Source organism: Felis catus, chromosome B1, assembly GCF_018350175.1.
Source record: "Felis catus isolate Fca126 chromosome B1, F.catus_Fca126_mat1.0, whole genome shotgun sequence".
Taxonomy (NCBI): Eukaryota; Metazoa; Chordata; class Mammalia; order Carnivora; family Felidae; genus Felis; species Felis catus.
This window is the reverse complement of record NC_058371.1, coordinates 78,200,906-78,226,004: the sequence shown is the minus strand read 5'-3', so window position 1 is coordinate 78,226,004 and position 25,099 is coordinate 78,200,906. Positions and strand designations below refer to the sequence as shown.

Genomic DNA, 25,099 nt, shown 5'->3' with positions numbered 1-25,099 from the left:
TGGAAAACATGATTCCTTGCTTGGAGTTAGGGAGAAGAGGGATAATACAGTCATTGGCTAAGGGACAACAGTGAAAGTCAGATAATAAGGCACGTGCAGGTTGCTCAACTATAATATTGATGTCCTGTTGCTTTTTTCTTAATGACAAATACCGGGGTATGTTTTAGCTAAAAATTTATGCATAAAACATCTCCCTTGGCCCTAAGAATACTCTTGATTTACTTTCTCAAAAAGGAGGAAATTCCAGTTTTACTAGTTAATAGGTATACTACATTTTTGTTCTCTTGAAGCCAAGAAGCACAGATAAATTAATGTAAAAAAAATGGCCTCCCTTTAAGGACTGAAAACATTTTTACATTGCAGATTTTAAACCTTGTTTTATGATTCTTCCATTAAATCAAGGCAATAAAAAATAAGTACAATTAGTACGTGGTCCAAGTAGAGTAAATTAACCCTTGCTTTAAGGTTAAAATAGTACATGGAAAATAGTACTTGAAATAGCAAAATGCAAAATAATGCCCTGTGCGCTAAGGGACTGCCTGAGAAACCTCAGGAACTGGTTCAACCACAGCAAACAGTGTCAGTTTGTCTTATACTCTGTGGAAGAAGCGATGGGATACAGTAAAAGACATTTCTACCACCTCTAAAACACCCGCTATGGAAACCGCTATTTATTTGCTCTGAATTCTTTGAAATAGAAGGGAGGCACAAGCTTTAGGCTTATTGATCTGTTTGTTTTACTGTGCCTGAGTTTCAGTGAAGTTACGGATTCTGAATCTATACACCCATTGCAGGTCTTTGCCCAGTAATACAGATGATATCAAGCAAGCAGCCTACAACGGTACGTTAAACAGTGGCTTGCATAAAATCCCACCTGCTTTTCTATGCCTTCTGGGAAAAGGAGACACAGTAAAAAACTACAAGACCTCACACCCCTTGCAGTCCGACTATAGCAGCCAAGAGGATCTCTGGTCTCAGCCCTTCCTGAACCCTGGATGCCATCCTTGCCATCGAATACCATGGAGCTTTGCTAGACCAGCTTCAAGTTGTTAGTAAAAGACAGGGATATTGGTTCATTCCTGTTGTTATTAAAATCAGGTTGGCAGGGTGGAAATATGTGAATGGCTTTTTGAAGGTCAAGCTGTTTCTGTCTGTAGGGAAGTAGTGTGCTCAGAACCAGAATAAGAAATAGGCCAGCCAAGCTAGCACCTGGGCACTTAAACGCTACTGAGGCCACTACAGCATGATTGAAAATGCTGGGAGCTGCAGCAAATTGCATTTTCTAGAACTCTCAGAGAGGATTGCTGATGATTGGAAGAAATGCCATGATAAGCTGCTTGCTTACCCTTGTAGCCCCAGCCAAGCAGGGTGCCTAACCTATAGGTGCTAAATAATATTCATGAAGCAGACATGATGCGAAGCCTGACCTCAGAGGCATGTTCAAGCAGGAAATGATCACTTGATGGTCTATAAAATGCCTTCTAAAGAGGGGTTATTGGAAGGAGCATTTTTTTTCCCTTTCTAAAATTCCTTCTTTGAGTGGAGAATGTAAGCTAATGACTAAACATTAGAGGAGAAACTGATTTCTAAACCAGCATGTCTCTGCTCTTGCCCTTCTCAGTGTTCGGCCTGTCTGCAAACCCATACTCATATTTAAAGAATATCAATTTAAAGGAGTGTCAAATTATTAGTTAGGCCCATACACTCATGTCTCAGTTTGAGCCTGAAAGTGACACTCTGACTTTGAGCTTTCTTGCAGTTATATATTTTCGGAATTCTAGTCCCAACTCTGTTAGTACATTCATCTTGGTATCTGGAGAAGAAGCACTGTACAGACTCAGGAGTCAGCGGTTCATTTTGCTTCAGTGAAAATCCTCCCCACCCTCACCACCCCCACATACACATGCTCACAAATAAGCATTGCTGTACGGAGTTAGAGCTGGCTGCGTTGTTTCCCCTGAGATAGTCAATAGAAGTCCTTTATGTAATGCAGCATGGAAGAAATTTTTCATTACATTCTATTAGAAGTGAATTGAAAATTTAAAATACCAGAGACATGATGCGACCCCTGGGTGTCTCAGGTGGTTAAGCGTTCGATCGAGCCTCACATTGGGATGTGCACTGACAGCCCAGAGCCTGCTTGGGATTCTCTCTCTGCCCCACCCCTGCTCACGCTCTCTCGCTCTCTCTCTGTCTCCCATAAATAAATGAATAAGCATCTAAAAAATAAAATAAAACATCTGAGATATGAATTTATTCCTGGACATCAGATACTTTTAACTCAAAGCATAAAAAATGATTGACAGGCATATATGTGTAGCCACAGTACACATTTACACAGTTTCACTTCAATGCCTTAAAATAATTTGTACCCAGTAAAATATCCACTTCATTTTAACAAATCATGAGTAACACACAAGATGACAGATTGTTCAGTGGTAATCTATGTAATTCACTTCCTAGGGTCCTTATCGAAAACATTTGGCTGCCTGGACATCAGGTGGGACATACCATCACCATGTATGACAGACTATGGAAACTTTCTCTACAATAATTGCACAGGTTGGATTTAAACACGTGGTTAAAAAAAATAAAACTCCAGTGCTTTAAAGAATATGGTTCTTTGGTCTGAGATGCTTCCCATGATGGGGTTCCTAAATGAAGTACGTTGTATTGTATAATCAGAAACCATGATATGTGTTACGGATACACCAAAACTCAAATATAGCCAAGCTATAATTCTTACAAAAGTGCCTTATTGGTGAAATTCAGCCTGCAGTGCTTCTTCCTTCAGTGCCAGAATTTCTGAACATTAATGAAAGGATTAGTTAAATCCTTCATTGAAATGCTAGAGTGTCTGATTTCCCTGACTTTTGCTTCCGGATTACCACTTTTAAAAACATCTGACAAGTCAAAGAAGAATGAGAAGCAAAAAACCTATTACTCAAAGAAGAAAAGTCAGGTAAAGATCAAGTTTAAAACATAACCATAAACAAGGAAACAGAGAGACAAAACCCTGAATATATTTCTTTAATTAAATACCATGTATGCAAATTGGGAATGTTGGGACATTTAGTTAACTTCCAATTTTTTTTTCTAGAGTATTCAAATAGCAAAGACCCAGTTTTGAAGGCTGTAGAAAGACTTAGAGAAAAATGATTCTTATAGTGGATGTATGAACATGTTGGATGTATGCTTTTGTTGATCTAGTGTTAAACTGGGAGAATAATACAAAAAATTAAAGGAATCTTTATTTGCTGTTTTCTGTTTTCCTTTGAGATTTAATAAGGTTATCATTTTCGATCAAGATTCCAATGACTAAGGTTTTTTTTTTTTATGACTAAGATTATTGATAGTCAGCAGTGCATAGAGATAACTACCAAGGTTTCCCTCCAACATCTTAGTCTCTACCCTATGAGCAAGTTTATTTTCAAGAAAATGCTTCCTCCAGCAAACTGATGGCGGTCTCTGAATGTATTACTCCGCCTGTTGGCCCTTTGTTATTAAGAGTAAATTCTCAGGCTGGGTCAGGATAGGCTCTTAAAAAGTCAGAGAAGTAGAAGCAGGTGATAAGCAGGAGAGATACAGGCAATGGCTCAACTATGCTGCAGGTACCACGTGTCTCTTCTCTGAAGGAGCAGTTTCTTGGTTCGTGACTCCTGGAGGCCATTTGCCCTGAACTAAACAGTCCTGAAATTCACTTAGCTCTTGCTTGTGAGACTCTTTAAAATTTGTGATTATAGGTATTATGTATGTGTGTGTCTATAATTCTTAATATTGAAAAACCCAGAATGTAAAGAAGGTAACATTCACATCAAAATCCATCACCTAGGGGCGCCTGGGTGGCGCAGTCGGTTAAGCGTCCGACTTCAGCCAGGTCACGATCTCGCGGTCCGTGAGTTTGAGCCCCGCGTCAGGCTCTGGGCTGATGGCTCAGAGCCTGGAGCCTGTTTCCGATTCTGTGTCTCCCTCTCTCTCTGCCCCTCCCCCGTTCATGCTCTGTCTCTCTCTGTCCCAAAAAATAAATAAACGTTGAAAAAAAAAATTAAAAAAAAAAAAAATCCATCACCTACAGTAATCCTTCTTGACATTTTAAAATGTATATATTTACAATAATTTTTCCATGCATAGGTTTAATTGTAAGGTATTATATAGCCTAAACTTTATATGTGAATATTTTCTAATGCCATTTTAATGTCTCTGTCATATTTCATCTTACAAATCCATCATATTTTTAAAACAATGCATATTGTTAGATATTTAGGTTGTTTGCAATTTCATATTGTTAATAAGCAATTCTGGTACAAACACTTCAGAAAATCATTGAGTAGCATGCCCATGATATTTTTTTAAGGATCAACCCTGAAAAGTAGATTTTTTGAAACTGGCTTTGCAATACTTGGATCTTGGTATTTCCATGGTTTGCAGCTGTGCAACCCATAGGCTAACTGTGATAACAAACAACATGAAACTCTCAGAACCATAGTACAACAAAGATTTATTTTTTATTCACACAGAGTCTCCTGAGGATGTTCCTGGTCAGTGATTCTTCTGGGTGGCTTTCCTCCAAGCAGTAAATTCAGGATTCAGGCTCCTTCCACTGTATGTTTCCACCATCAAGGAGTCAACGGGAACCATCCTAAGATGACTCATATGTTCAATGCCTGTGTCTGAAACAGGGTATATCACCTCTGCCCACACTAGATTGCCCATAATTCAGCACCATAACTCAATCTATCTAGATTTATCTATAGATTGTCACACAATTTATCTATCTCCAAGTGCGTGTGTGTGTGAGTACATGTGTGTGTGTGAGTGTGTGTGTGGGTGTTGGGATTAGTGGTGGTGGTAAATAAAGTCTTTCATTGAGCCCAGGAGGGAAAAAGAATGACTGGACGATGAAAAAGAATGAAATCTTGCCATTTGCAACAATGTGGATGAAACTAAAGGGTATAATGCTAAGCGAAATAAGTTAGAGAAAGAGAGATATCATATGATTTCACCCATATGTGGAATTTAAGAAACACAACAGATAAACATAGGGGAAGGGAAGGAAAAATAAGATGAAAACACAGAGGGAAGAAAGCCATAAGAGACTCTTAAATACAGAGAACAAACTGAGGGTTGCTGGAGGGGAGGTGGGTGGGAGGTAGACTAAATGGGTGATGGGCATTAAGGAGGGCAATTTTTGGAATGAGCTCTGGGTGTCATATGTAAGTGATGAATCACTGGGTTCTACTCCTGAAGTCAAGACAACACTGTATATTAACTAACTTGAACTTAAATTAAAAAAATACATTTCCACAAATAACATCTTCCAAAAAACTTTAACATGATACTTCCAAGGTAGTAGACTCCTATCCTTGCAGCAGTTGAAAGGGAGGTGAGATTAGCATTTTCCAGGGACATTATACAATGGATTTTTAAATTGGTTGGAGGGTTGGAGTAGATAAGTTTCAAAGTTCTCTCAACTCTAGGATTCTCCACTTTTAATCACTGGGCCACTTGGATCAGAGCCAACTGGGCCTTTTCGGGGGGACCAGCCATTGCTGTCAAATGCACAAATTTGACGTGGCTTAAGACAGCATCACTTTGGACTGGGTCTTAAGAAGAATGGCTCAACCATGGCTTTCTAAAATAGCTTAATGCTGGAGATATTTTCAATGTTTAAAAAAGTGGAATTTTCTTTCTTTGCCCTAGGGAGTTACCACTAAAGAATCTAATAATATGTCTTTTCAACTGAATCAGTAAAAGCATGACTCTTCTTACAGGTGTTCTTTTTTTTTTAAGTGTACCATATTCTCTACAATTCTGATTGTGTTTGCTGCTTGTGATGGACAGAAAACTGACTAGTTACATTCACATAAGGTAATGGGTGCTTGCTAGCCCTGTTTTATTTCCCCTCTGCCTCCCTTTGCAAAATGAGAGGCTTGTTTTGCCTCCACTGGCACATAAATTATATTCTTTCACTGTAAAATTAAGACAGAGTGATAGGAGAGAGAGGGAAGGAAGGAGAGGAGAGGGAGACAGAAAGTGAGATACTGAGGAGGAATAAAGACAGAAATAGAAAATAAGACAAAGGAAAGAGAAAAGCATAGAATTATCACAGGCAAAATGGTATAATTGCTTTGCTTTCAAATTATGCATTGGTAGAATTGCCTAGTGATGGAATAGTTAAAAATATGCTACAAAATATGTCTATTGTCAGGCAAATTAGAGAAGAATAGTATAATTTCAGAAAACAAAACTATCATTAAGGACACTGAGAAAGGGAATAGAAAATACAGCTAAGTCTCTGTTTTGACTTCACTCACTCTGCATAATAGTTTAAATAACATATTCCTATTTACAAATTTGAAAATAAGTGTCTGATATATTTAAAATCATCAACTCTTTTTTCTTCTACCCTAGTTTTTTTTTTTTCCCCCTCTTTGAGGCACAGGCCAAACCAGGACCCATGGACTCTAGCTTCCGGTTTAGTTCCTGTGTCAATTATGGAGCATAAAGAATGGCTTTGAGTTACCCACCAGCCTGCTTTCTCTTTTCTCCCCCTTTCCCTCCCTCCTCTCTTTTAAGCTTCCCACAATCCAGCGACAATCAAAACACACTTGAATATTTTTCCTCAATTGTTTTTCCTTGCATAATTTACTTCTAAGTCACATCATTCACAACTATACCATTCTCAAAACAAATTCCCAATTATCTTAAGCAAAACAGAAAACTTTATCTTTAAATGAAGGGGGTTAATTTAGGAATTTTTAGGAATCCTGTCAAATAAAAACAACTTTTAGGGGCACCTGGGTGGCCCAGTTGATTGAGCATCCAACTTTGGCTCAGGTCATGATCTCGCAGTTGACGAGTTCAAGCCCTGCGTCGGGCTCTGTGCTGACAGCTCGGAGCCTGAAGCCTGCTTCGGATTCTGTGTCTCCCTCTCTCTCTCTGCCCTTCCCTCGCTCATGCTCTGTCTCTCCATGTCTCAAAAATAAACAAGCATAAAACAAAAATGAACAAAAAAAAACTTTAGAGGCCTCAATAGACCTGCTGAACATAGTACAACCTTGTGAAAATATGAGAAAGAGAAAAACAAAAGGAAAATATCCTCTCTAGCAATGGCCCAAACAGCAAGGACTACTAAGAATGAAAATAAAAGTATTAGTGAAATTTTGTCCCCTAATAATTGCAAATTGATCCCATATCAATATGTCTTACTTTGACTTAAGTTACATTATCAAGCATTTAGCTTTATCGCCCAAGTACAAAAGTAGATGGTGATTAGCTCTCAATCAGGTTAGCCTCATATGTTTCTGGTCAAGTTCATTTCTTTAGTGCTGGCCTTTTAACATTAATATTTATTCATCATTTTCCTGTCTTGACTTTCTTTTCATTTTTCTTCACTCACTTCTTAAGTCCCATGGTCTTAAAATCACCTGCATGTGGTTGACTGTCAGCCTTGTAGCTGCATTCTTTGCTTCAGCCTTCACGTAAGTTAACCCACTGTCCTCACCTTTGCATTATCTCTGACAAAAAGTCAGCGCCATTGTTCTATTTGTTCTATTGTGGATTCTATGTCTCTTTCCTCCTGCTAGGTTTAAACTGTTTATCACTGTTTTAGGCAGTTTGATCATGTTGTACACAGTTGTAATTTTCTTCAAGGTTCTTGTGTTTGGCGTTGCACTCATTGGGTCCAGGAGTTTATAGTTGTCAGCAGACTTGCAAGATTTTTGCCCATTATTATTTCTGTTCCACTGCCTTTAAGGACTTCAGTTAAAGGTAAATTAGACCACTTGAAGTCATTCCACTGCTCAATAATTCCCTTTTCATTATTTTTAATTCCTTTTCCTCTTTTGTTTCCTTTGCATAGTTTTTGTCGCTATGGCTTCAATTTCACCAAACTTTTCTTCTATAATGTCAACACTTCCATTAATCCCACCCAGTGTATATTTTTTATCTCTGAAATTGTATTTTTTATATTTAAAAGTTTTCTCTGCGGCCTTTTAAATTTTCTGTCTCAACTTTTGAACATATAGGGTACAGTTCAAACAACTTTTTAAATGTCTTTCATCTCATAATTCTAACACCTGTGTATATCTTATTGGTCTAGATTGATTTTTTTCTCCTTATTACGAGTCATTGAGAATTTTAACTTGCTGGGTGCTGGATATGTTTTATCCCGATGAGTATTCTTGAACTATGTTCTGGAACACAATTACTTGGAAACCATTTTATCCTTTCAAACTTTGCTTTTAAGATTTGCTAAGTAAGACCAGACCAGTGCTCAGCCAAGGGTTTATTAATCCCCACTACTAAGGTAAGACCTTTCTGAGTAGTGTACCCATGGCCCATGAATCATGAGGGTTTTTTTTTTTAATCTGGCTAGTGGGGGTACACACTATTTCTGCATTGTGAAATCTTCAAGTATCCTTAAAGGGATTCCTTCCCTAGCCTTGAATAATTCCCTCCCCTACATGCATTGATCTGTACTTTGCTAAACACTTGAGAAGGATCCTATGCATGTCTCTGACATTTTCTCTCTGTGCAGCTTTTTCCTCTCCAGTATATTGTCCTGCGAACGAGCCCCTTGATTTCCTAGAACTCTCAGTTTCATCTCCCTAGGCTTTGCTTGGGTTCCCCTTCCCTGTGCCACAGCATGTAAACTCTCTTAAGGAAGCAGGTCAGGGAGATCATGCACCATACCTCATATGTTTCTTGTCTCTCCAGTACTGCTGTCCTTCATTGTCTGGTGTTCAGGTTTCAAATGTTTTAAAAACTGTTATTTCAGATATTTTTCCAATGTGTTTGTTGTTTCAGATTAAAGGTTAAACCCAGCCCCTGTTACACCATCTTAACTAGAAGTAGAAGTTCTATATTGTAATCTTGACCGTTTTGTTGAACTCCAGCTATGCATTCAACATTCAAACTTACATGTCTAACAAACATTCCAAATGTATCATGCATACAACTGAGTTCTTTATTCCTTGCAGAAGCTTCCTTTAAATTTTCCTCTGGGCTCTAGAAATTCAAGCCAAATATTTCGAATCATCATTTTTGCATTTCTCTATTACACCTCCTACAGTCTATTCATCATCAAATTTCTTTAATTCTATTTTACAAATACATTCCAAATCCAACTTCATTTTACCTTAACTGAGACCACTCTACTCCAAGACAACATCAAATTTCTGTGAAAGCCCCATGTCAGTCAGGGCTCTGACAGGGATAAAAGGTAGTATACTCAAACTGGTGAATTAGGAGAGAATTTAATAAAGACATTGTTTGAAAAGATGAAGTCTGGGCTAGGAAAATAATCAGAGAAAAGTTTTGTAACCAAGAACTAGTAATAATGGGGAGTCATTTCCCCTCAAAGAGCTGAAAATACAGAGTGAGAAAGCAGGTACCAAAGTTAGGGAAATTAGGGGCTACCCAACAGAGACTGTGGCTCTTGGTAGAGAGATACAGCTGACCCTCAGCAACCTCACAGGTGGGAGGCTGAGGAATTTAGTATCCTGACCTCAGTCTCCTCTCGATTTTCTGTTGGTGGCTCCCATTAACTGAACCCAACTGGAAGTCAGAAGTCAAAGGACTTTTTTGGTACAGCACAGAAAGGTCATGTTCTAGGGACCCAGCATGGAGACAGACAGTGACTCTGGAGGAACAAACAAGTTACTGAGCATGTTGCCCTAAGTGGTCTCCTCACTCCTATGCAAGCCCTCCTACTATCTGTTCAAACCGGCCAGAGAGATCCTTTGAAAATATAAATCTGTTTATGTCATTCCAGTGCTTAAAATGCTGAAGTGGCTTTCCCTGACACTTAGAATAAAATTTAAAATCTTTAGCAGGATCTAAAGTTCCTACATGATCTCATCCTTGGCTATTTGTCCAATCCAATCTCTAATTACTCTTCCCGTCTCTTATTCTTCTACAGCCACAGTGGCCTTCCTGCTTTTTCTCCATGCCTTAAATTCCTCCCTGCTTTGCACATGCCATTCTCTCTAGTTGAGACCTCTTTCACATTCCCTCATTATATTGCTTTGGAGAGGTCTTCTCAGATTCAGTCACCTAAATAGTAGCCTTTATTATTCTCTATCTCCTCACCCTATTTTATTTTATATTTCTTCATAGTAGTTATTGCCACTTGTTTATTATCTCCTTTTGGTCTCTGTTAAAATATAAGCTCCATGAAAGCAAGAGCTTGGCTGTGTGATTGGCTGCTGTGTCCCTGTGACTAGAACAGCCTGTCACATTATAAATAATCATATAAATTGAACAATTAAAGACAGATAATTCTCTCCCTCTTTTCCTAATCCCGAGAAAGTTTCATAATATCCCTTCCAGTTGTTGCATCTCATTATGCAATATTGTAGTTTCCCCATTTTATTTTCCTAAATATTTACAGACAATGTATTAGTTTGCTGGGGCTGCTGTAACAATGTACCATAATCTGAGTGGCATAAACAACAAAAATATAGCTCATAGTTCTGGAAGCTACAAGTCTGAGATCAAGGTTTCATGAGGGTTGGTTCTTTCTAAGGGATGTGAGGAAGAGTCTGTTCCATGCCTCTGCCCTATATTCTGGTGGTTTGCTGGCAGTCTTTGACATCCCTTGGATTGTAGAAACATCAACTCAATATCTGTCCTTGTCTTTACCTGGCCTTCTCCCTGTGTGCATCTCTGTCTCCAAATTTCCCCTTTATTCAACAGCCGTGTTGGATTCACGGCCCACTCTAACACTAACACATCTTGACTTCAATAATTATAGCATCAAAGACCCTATTTCCAAGGTCACATTCTGAGACACTGAGGATTAGGAGTTCAACATATAAATTTTGGTGAAACACAAGTAACCCATAACAGATAATGAGTTTGTCATATGAATAAAATAGATTAAAATATATAAGAATAAATAATTAAAATAATATTTTAAATGCTTAAATAATTTATTTTGAAGTAATTTAATATGCTTTGAATAGTTATAGCAATGATACAAAGAATTCCTGCATCCTCTTCAGATCCTTCAGCTAAGGCTATGTCACGTGTATCACCTTTTTGCTCTCCTTCTCTCTCTCTTTCTGTCTCACTCAACCTATTATTAATATTCTTTCACTGAGCTATTTGAGAGTAAGTTGCAGTCATAATACCCTGCTCTCCCCTAAATACAGAGACACGTAAATCTCCAAAACATAGTATAGAGACTTGACACACACCAAATAGCCACAATACAACCACCCAAATCAGTAGACCAGTATTGATGCAACACTAACTTTTAGTCAATGAAACACATTAAAAGTTTTTCAAATGCTTCCACAATGTTCCCCCCACCCCCCCAGGGTTCAGTCCAGAATAATATATTGCATTTAGTTGTCACCTGTCTTTAGTCTCTTTTAATCTAGAACAGTTTCATGGTCTCTCGTCTCTCAGGATCATCAAAGTTTCATTCTGTGGACTGTTCTTCAATAGGAATCCATCTGGTTTCTCCCCTTGTCTAGTCTCAGGCTGCGCATTCCCACAGGAATATCACAGAAATGAAGTTGTGCTCTCTCTGTGCATCACATCAGGAGAGGCCTGTCTCTCTGCCGGTGATGGTAAACTCGATCACCAATCCAAATGCCTGTCTGTCATATTCCTCCCACTTAATATCCTCATTTTACCCTTTGCAACTGAAAAGAGTTTTGGAGGCAAATACTCTGAGACTATGTCAATATCCTGTTCCTCAAACCTTGACCCCCTAACCTAAGCATCTGTTAGTGACTACTACCTGAATCAATCACCAGTGTTACAGGGCCAAATGGTAATTTTTCTATCTCCATCATTTCTTCTAACTTATTAGTTGGCATACTAATTTAAAGAGGAGCTTATACTTTATCCCTCCATTTATTTTTAAATACCAAAATGGAACTATGCATGCCTATTTTATTCAAAATGTTGTAATTTACTTCTATTCTTATTTATTTCAATGCTCAAACTTCCTAGATTTGGCCAGTGGCAGATTCTCGCTAGGTTCCTGTATTCTTCAGACATGGACTTATCATTCTTTGGGCACTTCTTTAGATTTTTTTCTTCCAAATTTTTATTTAAATTGTAGTTAGTTAGAATGCAGTGCAGAATTAGATGTAGAATTCAGTGATTCATCAATTATATGCAATACCCAGTGCTCGTCATAGCAAGTGCCCTCCTTAATACCCATCATCCATGTAACCCATCTCCTTCCTCCCTCCATCAACCCTCAGTTTGTTCTCTATCTTTAAAAGTCTTTCATGGTTTATTTCCCTCTCTCTTCTCCCCCCGATATATTTGTCTGTTTTGTTTCTTAAATTCCATATATGAGTGAAATCATGCAATATTTGTCTTTTCCGACTTATTTTGCTTAGCATAATACACTCTAGCTCCATCCACATCATTGCAAATGGCAAGATTTCATCCTTTTTAATGGCTTAATAATATTCCATTACACACACACACACACACACACACACACCACCTCTTCTTTATCCATTCGTAAGTTGATAAGACATTTGGGCTCTCTCCATAGCTTGGCTATTGTTCATACTGCTGCTATAAACATCGGGGTGCATGTACACCTTTGAATGTGTATTTTTGTATCCTTTGGGTAAATACCTAGTAGTGCGATTGCTGGATCATAGGGTAGTTCCATACTGTTTTCCAGAATGGCTGCGCCAATTTACATTCCCACCAACAGTGCAAGAGGGTCACCCTTTCTCCACATCCTTGCCAATGCCTGTCGTTTCTTGTGTTGTTAACTCTAGCCATTTTAACAGGTGTGAGGTGGTATCTCATTGTGGTTTTGATTTGTATTTCCCTGAAGACGAGTGATGTTGAGCATCTTTTCTTTGGAAAAGTGTCTAATCATGTCTACTGCCCATTTCTTAAAAGAATTATTTATTTTGGGGGGTTTGAGTTGGCTAGATTCTTTATAAGTTTTGGAATTTCTTTACATTTTGACAAAGAAATATGCCATACGCTTACTTTGTATTTTCCTTGCCTTTGCCCTGAAATCAGCCATTTCCCTGAGGATCCCTGGTCTCTTTTAGTGGAGGAAGTTTTTTAGAATTCAGTATCTGGGCATTCACTGAGCTTCTTAAGTTGCTTTTTAAAGTCCTTTTATGGACAGAATTAGAATATAAATATTCACATATATACATATACGTAACACACACACACATCTTTCTACTTCCATCTTTTCCATATTTGTGAGTCCTTTCTCCAGCAGTAAGAAATTTTGCTGTCATGATCCTCAACGTATTTACTCATTTGTTCGGTACTCAGGTATTCAGCACCTGGCTGAGGTGCTGGCTGCCACCTTTGTTCTGATCCCAGTGCTCTCACCTCAGCTCCTTGCCTATCACTGTGTCCTAGGGTGCCGCCGCCTCAGCGTCTAGTCATGTCCACTCCTTGAAGGTGAGCGAAAGGAATAGAAACAAAAGAGGAAGAGCAACAAATCACACAGGATCACCTGAAGTACATAGTAACTATTTTATTCAAATTCGTTTGCTACCTTCCATTGCTCCATTTGTGTTTGACACTTCCTTTTGTCCTTCTCCAGACAATAGTGAATCAAACCTCACTTCAATGTTCTGCTAGTGACCTACTGATATGAAAGACCCTGTCTGAGATAAGGTGAGATACAGGTGAGATAAGACCCTGGACAAGATACACATCTTGCCTTCAGAGTGTCCACAGTTGAGTTGGGGATATGCATGTATGTGGATCTATTTTGGCAAACAAACTGGACTTCTTACACTATAATAAAAAAGCAAAACCAACTTTATTCACTTCTCCTTATTTCTGTTTGATTCTGTGTTAAGGACTCTCCCATGTGACATGTTTGCACATTCTGAGAAAGCCTCTTACTGAATGCCTCTGATTGGATCTGCCATATCAAGCCACATGGCTCCTCTGGCCAGTCATCTCCATTATTCCTTTACGATTTCTAGGCTTAATCCTTAATCCTGAACACTTTGGAGCTGCATTCATCTTCCTTGGTAGCAGAGAAAACTGAGAGAAAGCCTTAGAGTTCCTTTTCTTGTAGCAGTCCCTGGACTGCTAGGGACATCCAGGTTGTCATGGTCATACAGTGGCACTCTAGCTTTTTCTGACCTTGAACCCTCAGGGAAGGGAGAGGCAGGAGTTTTGACCCAGGTCCCTGGCAGACATCTCCCAAACACTACCCCTAACAAAAAGCATTCACCTATGCTTCATAAAACCTTTCTTTCCCCATCAGTGAGGTCCTGGCCACTGCATTTCTCTAACTCACTCTCCTAACCTGAAGTCCATCTGATTCACAATGTCTATATGCCCTTTTTAAACTACAGTAATGCTCACAGTCTATCAAAACGAGGGCTGTGTAAACTATGACAATGCATTTGTGGCTTCTTTTCAATTTTAATCAGATAAAGCTACCCTTCCTCAGTGGCTCTTGCGCTTAAATTTTTTTTCAAAATAGACAATGTGACTTTTATACATTATAAGGAAATAAAATCGCATGAAACTGCAAATGCAATTTTTATGTCAAGCTTAGTCTCTTCAATTTGTTTAACATGAAGGGGAGATGTGTTAACTGAACCTTGTTGGTGCTGATTACACCTTCAAATGTACTCATTTTTTTCTTTTGCAAAGAAAAGAGATAATGAATTTTTTTTCATTGAAGTACAGCTTTTGTCAAGCTAGCATATTGCCTGCGAATATCTTATAAGCCTGATCAGTGAGAAGTTCAACCTGCTCATCTCACTAAGAATCCATGATCCAGAGATCCTACAGACATGTCCAGCATGTACCAGTCACTGTTCCCATTATCCGTGTATAAATAACAAAGTTATTGAAGCCTCTCCAAACTGGACTTGTTTGTCACCATCTTGTGTTTTACTTATTCTTTTAGCTGAGTAAATGCTTTGATTGCATCATTGCACTATCTCTTGATATTTTGCATCCTTCTCCATTCCTGGCTATAGCACTAATCAAATTCAGTCTCAGAATTGCCCTGCTTGTGGCATAGAGCTTACCCACAAATAAGTTCCTTATTTCCTCAATTCAGCTTTGATGTGACAATAGATGTCCATGTCACAGATAAAAAAATTCAAAAATAATGGTGACATAATTTTGTTTTGATAATTCTTTCTCTGGAGTTTACTGTGTATCTTTAACTTCCCTCAGAGGCCTTTTTGGTTATAGCACTTTTCTCCTAAGAAAGGCAAGATTCAGGCCATCTTCATAGCTCAGAGTTTAAAAATCTCAATCTGGTCGTGTACTTTGATTTACTTCTTCCGTCTGGACTCACACTCTGTTCTCACCAGATACCCCGAACAGTCTTTCAAATTCATCAACAGCTTTCCCCATTGAGTGGTTCTTTATATAGCCTTTTATGGGTCCAGAGCTGTCAGAGTTTCTCTGCAATATTTGTTTTGTATTCAGAGATTACCTGCTGGATATCCTTGAAGTAGTTTTCTGGTGGTGGATAATAATGGCAGCAGTTGTCCAATCCCCATGCTGTCCTCCATAATCAAAGTTGGCAGTGCAAATACGGGGCTGTCTGTTTTTCCACTATGTGAGAAACCTCTTACAGACAGGCTGTAAACAGCTTGGGTGGTATTGGCATGACACCGTCTAACTTTTCTGTCTACTTTTTTTAGACTTTCTGCTTGTTACTTTGCTCACGTGTACCCATGTGTCTAAATATGTTACTGAAGGCCTTGGAAGATAGTTTTTGTGCAACTTTTACATTGTCAATTTCAAAAATTTAGGTAAAATTTGCATACAGAAAATGTACATATCCTATTGTACAGTTCAATGAACTCCATCAAATTAAATGCCCCAGTCAAAATATTAAATATTTTGATCGTCCCCCTCAAAGTTCCTTCTACTCTTATACAGTAAATCCACACACATCATAAGCAACCACTGTTTGGATTTCTACTTCCACATTCTTGAAATTCATATAAATTTAATTGGACAATATCTATTCTTTTCTGTCTGACTTCTTTTAGTTATGACAATTTTGAGATTCATCAGTGTTATTGGGTTTATCAGTGGTTTATTCTTTTCTTATTGTTGAGAAGCATTATATTATATGAATATGTCATAATTTGTTTATCCATTTTCTATTGATGTACCCTTTGGGTTATTTCCAGTTTGGGGCCAGTATAAATAAAATTGTTATAAACATTCATGTAGAAGTTTCTTTTGGATCTTTGTTTTAAATTCTCTTGAGTAAATATGTAAGAGTATAATTTCTTGGTCATGGGACAAGTGTGTATTTAAATTCATAAGAAACTACCAAAGTATTTTCAAAAAAAACCTGTACCATTTAATATTTCTAACAACAATGTATGGAAGGTCCACGTTCTCCACGTTCTAACATTTGGTATAATCTGCCTTTAACTTTACCCTTTTGAAACTGGTATACAGAATGTGATTCTAGCAGGTGTGATTTTCATTTGAATTTCCCTAATCAGGCTAAGAATTTTTTGTGTATATTTTTCACCATTTGTATACATTCAGATCTTTTTGCCCATTTCTTTATTGTAATTTTTCTTTTTCTTTTCTATTTGTAGGAATTCTTTGTATATTCTTGATAAAAGTGTTTTCTCAGTTCTATATATGTACTAGTCGGTGGCTTTTCTATTTATTGTCTTAATGGTATCTTTTGATGAGTAGAAGTTTTCCATTTAAATGAAGTGTCATTTATCATTTTTTTTTCTTTTCTGGTTATTGGTTTCTTCATGCTCCCTGAGAAATGAAATATTTGTCTACTCCAATACTGTGAAAATATTTACCTATGTCTTCTCTTTGAAAGATTTATAGATCGAGGTTTTGTGTTTAGGTCTATAATCCTTCTTGAATACATTTTTGGTTTTGGTGGGAAATAAGATGTGTGTTTCATTGTTTTCCATATGTTTTATTTATTTTAAAGCACTATCTATTAAGAAGATTTTTCTACTCCCTTTGGCACCTAGATAGAGAAATAATTTACTGTGTAAGTGTGGATGGATCTCTGTTCAGAGAAGTATCTTTTTGGTTCCATTGATCTATTAGCCCACCTGTGTGTCAATACCATCCTGTCTCGATTACTACAGCTTTAGAGTAAGTATGAATACTTAAGTATTATACCTACACTTAAGTATACTTAAGAATTCATAATAGTATGAATCCTTCAACTTTGCTCTTATTTTTCAACTTTGTCTTGACTATTCTAGCATCTTTGCATTTCCATATATATTTTACAACTGGCGTGCCAATTTTTTTAATTAAAAAAAAAAAGCCTGCTGGGAATTTGATTGGAATTTTTTTTAAATAAGAAATGAGTACTGAATTTTATCAAATCTTTTTCCACATCTATCTGAGATGATTATATTTTTCCTTCTATTTTTTAAATATGGCAAATTACACTGTTTTTCAAACCTGGCCTTTCTGAGATTAACCTCACTTGGTCATGATGTATTATCCTTTTTATATGGTACTGGAATCAATTTTTTGATAATTTGTTTATCAGTATTCCTAAGAGATACTGACCTGTAATTTTTTTTTCTTGTAATGTTTTGGTCAGGTTTTGGTATAACAATTAGGCTGGTCTCATAAAACTAGTTGGGAAATTATCCCTTTTCCTCTATTTTAAAAAATTCGTATAAGAATGGTATTCGTTCTTACTTAAAGATTTAATAAAATCCACTAATTAAAACATTTGTGTCTGAATTTTGTGGGGAGAAGGGTAAAATTTTTATTACATTTTCAGTTTCTTTAGTAGATACAGGGATATTTATATCCCTGTTCTTCGTGTGTTTATTTTGGTAATTTGTATTTTTCAAGAAATTTTTCTATTTCATCTAAGTTGTAGAGTTTATTAGCATATTGCTGATCTTCAGATTTTCTTTTTACATTTTGTTATCTGCAGGATTCATAGCCCCTTTCTCTTTAATCTTATATTTTCATTTTCATTGATTTCTCTTATGTTTATGATTTCTTTCTTTACTTCTTTTATTAGCTTCTTTAGATGGAAGTTAAATAATTTGCACCACTCTTCTTTTCTAAAGTGGACATTTTTTTAAAATTTTATTTATCTATCTTGAGAGAGAGAGAGAGAGAGAGAGAGAATGAGTAGGGGAGGGACAGAGGATCTGAAGCAGGCACCATGCCAACAGCAGAGAGCCCGATGTAGGGCTCAAACTCATGAATCTGAGATCATGACCTGCGGAGAAGTTGGAGGCTTAACTGAGCCACCCTGGTCCGCCTCTAACGCAGACATTTAAAGTTATGTGTTTCATTTTAAGCCCTGCTTTATCTGCATCTCACAAATTTTGAAATGTTTGTTTTAGTTATTCTTCTCAAAACATCCAATTTCTATTATGCTTTACTTTAAGTCCTAAATTATTTAGAAGTGTATAGTTAATTTCTAAATAGTAGGGACTTTCTAGAAATATTCATATTACTGATGTGTAGTTTAATTCCACTCTTGTCAAAGAGCATATTCTTTATGATTTTAATACTTTTAATTAATTGAGGCTAGTTTTGTCAGTCACCATGTGACTTATCTTGGTGAATTTTTCATGCATACTTAAAAATAACGTGTTCTTTGGGGTGTCCTGGTAGCTCAGTCAGTTAAGTGTCTGACTTTGGCTCAGGTCATGATCTCACGTTTCTGAGTTTGAGCCCCACATGAGGCTCTGTGCTGAGAGCTCAGAGCCTGGAGCCTGCTTCAGATTCTGTGTCTATCTCTCTGCCTCCCCCACTTGTGCTCTGTCTCTCTTTCAAAAATAAATAAACATTAAAAAATAATTTAAAAATAAAAATAATGTGTGTTCTTTTGTTGTTGGGTGGGGTGTTCTGTGAATATAATTAAGTAAAGGTGGTTTATAGTGTTGTTCAAATCTTCTATATCTTTGTTGATTTTTATCTACCTACTCCATCAATTATTGAGAGAGGGGTGTTAAAATTCCCAACAATGATTGTGTATGTATCTATTTCTCCCTTCATTTTTGTCAGGTTTTTGTTCATGTATTTGGAAGTTTTTATTTTTAGTATATACACATTTATGACTTTATGTCTTCCTGAGGAGGTGACCCATTTTTAAAATGCCTCTCTATTTCTAGTAGCAGTTTTTGTCTTGATGCCTGTTATGATTCTATGCACACCATCTTTCTTATTCTTACTGTCTGCACTGTATACCTTTTCCAACTTTCTTAGTCTGAAGCTCAAGTTTAGTCTTAGCTCAGGCTCCCATAACAAAATACCATAGAGTAGGTGACTTAACAGAAATTTAGTTTCCCTCAGTTCTGGAGGCTGGAAGTCCAAGATCAAGGTCCAGCAGGGTTGGTTTCTAGTGAAGACTCTCTTCCTGGCCAGTAAATGCCACCTTCTTGCTGTGTCCTCTCAAGACAGAGATTGAGTCTCTGGTGTCCCTTCATTTTTTTAAAGAATGCCAGTTATATTCCACTATTGTGATCTCATTTAACCTTAATCATCTCTTTAAAGAAACTTTCTGTAATTTAGTCACATATGGAAGGGAACTTCAACAAATAAATGTAGTGGGGGTGGGGGGAACAATCCAATCCATGGCTCTAACTTTTTACATTCAATCTATTCATTTCTCCACATTTAAAGTGTGTTGCTTGTATATAGCATATAATTGGATCTTGATGTTTATGCAGTTGGACAGTCTTTGGTTTTTTTATTAAACTGCTTAGTCTATATTTAATAAAAACATTGTTATGGCTAGATTTAATTGTACTGTATTCTTATTTGTTTTATAGTTTTTCACTCTGTTTTCTTTTCTATTTTCTTCCTATTCTGCATTTATTTTTTGTTAGTCAAAAATTATTTAGTGTTCCATTTTGAATCTTTTTTTTTTTTTTTGGCTTTTTAGCTATACTACTTTGTATTTTTTAGTGATTGCTCTGGGGTACAATATGCATTCTTACTACAATTTTCCCAGAGTTAATATTGTGATTCTAACATTCACTTAAAATGTATGAACCTCTCAAAATAGAATTCCATTTACTTTTTTCCATCCTTCATGCTACTGTTGTCATATATTTAACTACTATATTTATCATAAATTCTGTAAGACACTATTATTTATATATTTTCTCTAAAAAAGATCAGCTAATATTTTTCTTTAAGAAAAAAAAAGAAAATATGATAGGTTTTAAATGCCACATACTGTCTCTGTCAGTTTTTGTTATTGCTGTTGTTGGTGGTGGTGGTGGTGGTTGTAATGGTAGTTCATACTTGCTTTTGTTTTCACAATCCTTTGAAAATATGAAAAACATTCGTAGCTGTCAGACCAAATAAAACAGGCTGTGAGCTGGATTTGGCCCATGGGCCATTGAGTTTGCCTGCTTCTACTCTAAAAAATCAGTTGTTTTTTTTAAAGAAATCACTGTAGGGAAAAAAAGATAGAATTTTATATTTATCATTCTCGATGCATTTTTTCCTTCCTGCAAATGTGAATTTAGGTTTGTATCATTTCCCTTCAACTTGAATAACTTTAAAATTTCTTGTAATGCAGGTCTCATGAATTCTGTCTGCTTTTAGTTATCTGAAAATGTCTCCTTTTTTACTTCATTTTCAAAGGATATATTCCTAGATAGGGAAATCTGTTTGTAATTTTTCTTTTCTTTTCCTCCTTTCCATCTTTCAAGTATTATGTCATCATCTACTGTTACACATGGTTCTGATAAGAAATCAGTCATAATTGTTCACCTTTATGTATTGTTTTCTTTTCTCTATGGCTCTTTGTGGTATGTAGAATCCGAAAATACGTCGTTTCCTATCCCACCCAAGATTCCAATTCTTGAGACTATGAACATGGTAAGATATGCCTTGATTATGTTACATTACATGGAAAAGGGAATTTTGCAGATGTAATTAAGGTAACTAATCAGTTGACTTTAAGTTAGTCAAAAGGGAGATTATCTAGATGGGCCTAGTGTAAACATGGGCATGCTTTCAAAGCAGAGCGTTTTCTCCAGTTGAGATTGGAAGAAGTCCAAGAAATTCATTGTGAGAAGGAGTTGTGTCATTTCTGGCACTGACAATGGAAGGGACCACATGAGGAGGAATGCAAGTGACTTCTAGGGGCAAAGAGTAGCCTCTGGCCAACATCCCAAAAGCAAACAAGGACCTTAGACCTACAAGCATAAGGAACTAGATTCTGCCAACAACCTGAATGAATTTAACGTGGATACTTCCCCAGATCTTCCAGATAAGAGTCCCGTCCAGATAACGCCTTGATTTTAAGCTTGTGAGATCCTGAGCAGAGTATGCAATTGGGCCCACACAGGCTTTTGACCCAAAGAACTGTGAGATAATAAATGGATATTGTTTTAAGCCTCTATGTTTTGTTGCAATTTGTTACACAGCAATAGAAAACTAACAGGCTCCTATCAAGATATTTTTCCTTATTGTCAGTTTTCAGAAGTTAGATTGTGACATACTTAAGTGTGGTTCTGTGGTATTTTCTTGTTTTGGGTTCACTGAGATTTTTGAATCTGTAGGTTTATGTTTTTCATATAATTTGGGAAATCTTCAGACATTATTTCTGTTAAAAAACCTTTTCACCAGAGTCCCTCTCCTCCCCTTTGAGACTATGACTGTGCGCACACTTGGCAGTTTGACATCTCACAGATTGCTAAGGCTCTTTTCTTTTCTTTCCTTTTCAGTCTTATTCTTCTCTGGTTTTCAAATTTTATTATTTTTACTAATCTTCCCTCAAGTTCACTAACTAACTTCTTCTCCCATCTTTAATCTGTTAATCCCATTCATTGAAACTTTCATTTCAGATACTGTATTTTAAAGTTGTCGAATTTCCTTTGGCTTTTTTAAATAATGTGCTCCATTTCTTTGCTGAAATTGCCTGTTTACTCTTTATGTCCATCATTTTTTCTTCGAAAGTCCATGCACACATCTATTAAAGTCCTTATCTGCTGATTTCTGGGTCATCTTACAGTCTACCTGATTTGACTTTTTCTTGATTGTGAGTTTCATTTTTCTCCTTTTTCAGTTAAATAGTAATTTTTCTTTTTCAAATCTTTATTGTTATAACTTAGATTAAAAGAAGTTACATACATTTAGTGTATGCATCTTGATACATTTGGACATATACATACACTCATGATACCACCGCCACAATCATACTACTAAATACATCCATTACTTACAAAAACTTGCTTGTGTTCTTTTGTGTTCTCTGTGTGTGTGTGTGTTAAGAGCACTTAACATGATCTCTATCCTCTTCACATATTTTAAAGTGCACAATACTATTTGTTATCTATTAGTACAGCAGATCTTTAGAACTTACTCATCTTGCATAATTAAAACTTTATACCCATTGAACAAACAATTCATTTTCCCGTCTTCCCATAGCCCAAACCAAACGTCCATTTGCAGATGAATGGGTAAAGAAAATGTTGTTATACGCATACAATGGCATAGTATTTGGCCTTAAAAAAGAAGGAAATCCTGCCATTTGTGACAAAATCAATGAAACTAGAGGACACTATGCTATTTGAAATAAGTCAGTCACAGGACAAATACTGCATGATTGCACTTATATGAGGTATCTAAAATAGTCAAACTCATAGAAGCAGAGAATATATAGAAATATATTTTTTAATCTAGAATATTATGGATTATAGGCAGTGTAGATTATACTGTCTTTTTGAAGAAAGTTGAATTTTGTTTTGGCAGGCACTTAAATTACTGTTGTATATATAACAATATATTTGTATGTAACCACATCTGTAGTTAATACTGTGTTCTGTATCTGCGAGTTGCTAAGAGAGTACATCTTAAAAGTTCTTTTCACAAGAAAAAAAATGTGACTATGTGAGGTGATGGATGTTAGCTAAGCTTATTGTGGTTATATTAATAGCTAAGCTTATTGTGTTATATACCTGAAACTTAGACAATATTACATGTCAATTATATCTCAAATTAAAAAAAAAAATTTAATGACTGCTGGATCATTTAGAGTCCTTCAGGCCTGGTTTTATTGTTTGTTTTGGTTGGATTCTTTAGGATTGTCCTTAGCCCTAGAACATGGCCCTTACTCAAGGTTATGGATCTTATGGGCCTTCTGAGTCTAAAATGAATGACCAAGGAGTTCAGTGTGGCTTCTCTGCTCTGGCTAGACTGGAACACCAATGTCTTCCAGACTCACATTACCTCAGGTATCCATTCTATCTATTATACCTTTGTGGTCTCTATTCAGCTCTCAGCCTCATGGAGACTACTCTCTACCAGGCCTCAGGTTGTCTGGACTTGTACATGCACAGCCAAGACTTTGGCCAAAGTCCCACAGAGAAGCCCCCATATGGGTTTTGGCCACCTTCTCCACAGCTCTGGGCATTCTGGGACTCTATCCCACACATGACTGGCACTTCCGTAACTCTGAACTTTGCCCCATCATTCTTTCTTTGGTCAATTCCTCCAGAAATTATTCCCAGAAAATAGCCAAGACAAAGGCACTTGGGTGGCTCAGTTGATTAAGCATCTGACCCTTGATCTTGGCTCAGGTCATGATCTCATAGTACCTGAGATCAAGTCCTTCATCAGGCTCTACACTGACAAATAGAGCCTGCTTAGAATTCTCTCTCTTCCTCTCTCTGTCTCTGTCTCTCTCTCTCCCAAAATAAAACACTTAAAAAAAAACAAAAAGCCAAGACAATCATGGTGTTGACTCCTATAGTTTCCTTTTCTGAAGGATTTAAGTCTTGGGCTGTGTATTGTCTAATCCCTAAAAAAAAAACATTGTTTCATACAGGTTTTCCAGTTTTATACTTGTTTACAGTGGAAAGGAATGTCTGGTACCAGTTACTCCATCATGGATAGAAGCAGAATTTGCCACATTTGTTTTAATAATCTTTCAGGCCCCATCAGAATATTGACATTATTTTTCCTACAAATTGGGAGTATCCAAACTGTAATTCATGAAGTTATAGATCTATGAAAAGGAGTCTATAAATAAATATGCATAGGAAGAATTATCTATTGACTGAACAAATAAAATTTCTTACCCTGTTTGTCAGGTTTCTTCATTGTAAAGGTATTCCCCCCCCCCTTTACATTCCCCCCCCCCTTTGTACTGTTCAAAGAGTACATTGTACTCTTTGGAAGCCCAAACTTAAGGTGGGGGTCACCTCATTGGAAGCAATCTATCTACACAAATTATTTGGAATTCTTCTGCATGGAAGATTTGTCTTTTATTTTTCATTTGTTGCTGCCTTCAATCATTTGTGCTCAGTCAGGGATTGGTTACTTCTATTTAGGAGACACATGGTGTAGACAAAGGGGCAATAAGCATATACTCATATGTTGGTTTGAGTCCTAGCTCTCCCACATGATTGTTCTGTGGTTTGTGTAATTTCTTTCATGCTGTTCATGCTCAATTTCTTCATATGTGAAATGGGAAACAACAATATTTGCTCCCTAGTGTATAATAAAGTTAAGAAAGAAATGTGGAAAAAACCTTTAAAAGAATCGTACCTTTTTGTCTACCTGCATCCCTTCTAGGTAATGAAGAAGTGGGATGATTTAAAGGAATTGAATCTAAAAAAAGGATAGTGATAGCTACATACCAGAAAATATTCAGATAAAGAATAACGGATTAAATCATTGAGATGTGTGCATGTGTGTGGGTATGTGTGGATACATGAGTGATGTCTGTAATAAATGTTTATACTGTTAGAAAAATCTAGATAATTTATTCAACTTTACTTTTCAAACTTTTGGCACTCCCCACAGTGAAGCCAGAGAGATAATTACTCCTCTTCCTTCATTTAGTATCAACTAAAAACTTGAAGATAATTATTAATTTATCCTTTAGTTCTGTCATCTGTAAGATAAAGTAAGTACTACTCCTTTTGACCTTTCACCATATACTTTATATTGAAGTTATTTAATAAATATTCCTAAACATTTCCAAGTTTTATAAATCCCTCTTAATATTTAAAGTCTGAAATTAACATACTTTTCTCATAAAAGTCTAACAAAAAGAAGTTGTGTTCATTGAAAATAGCATATATAATTGTGGTTTAAGGAAGATTGTCAGCAACTGAAATAAATTTGGTTCTGAGAACAGTTAGAGAATTATCAG

General features: G+C 36.6%; 1 long non-coding RNA gene across 1 annotated transcript in view; it reads right to left on the bottom strand.

The window, feature by feature from the left end:
- Positions 1-4,481: 4,481 nt before the first annotated feature.
- Positions 4,482-25,099, bottom strand: part of LOC123384913 — a 33,483-nt gene continuing 12,865 nt past the window's right edge. Inside the window, exons 2-3 of the long non-coding RNA XR_006596697.1 lie at positions 13,342-13,406; positions 4,482-4,639 (exon numbers count right to left, since the gene is read on the bottom strand). This is a non-coding gene — a long non-coding RNA (uncharacterized LOC123384913). The remainder of the gene's footprint in view (positions 4,640-13,341; positions 13,407-25,099) is intronic.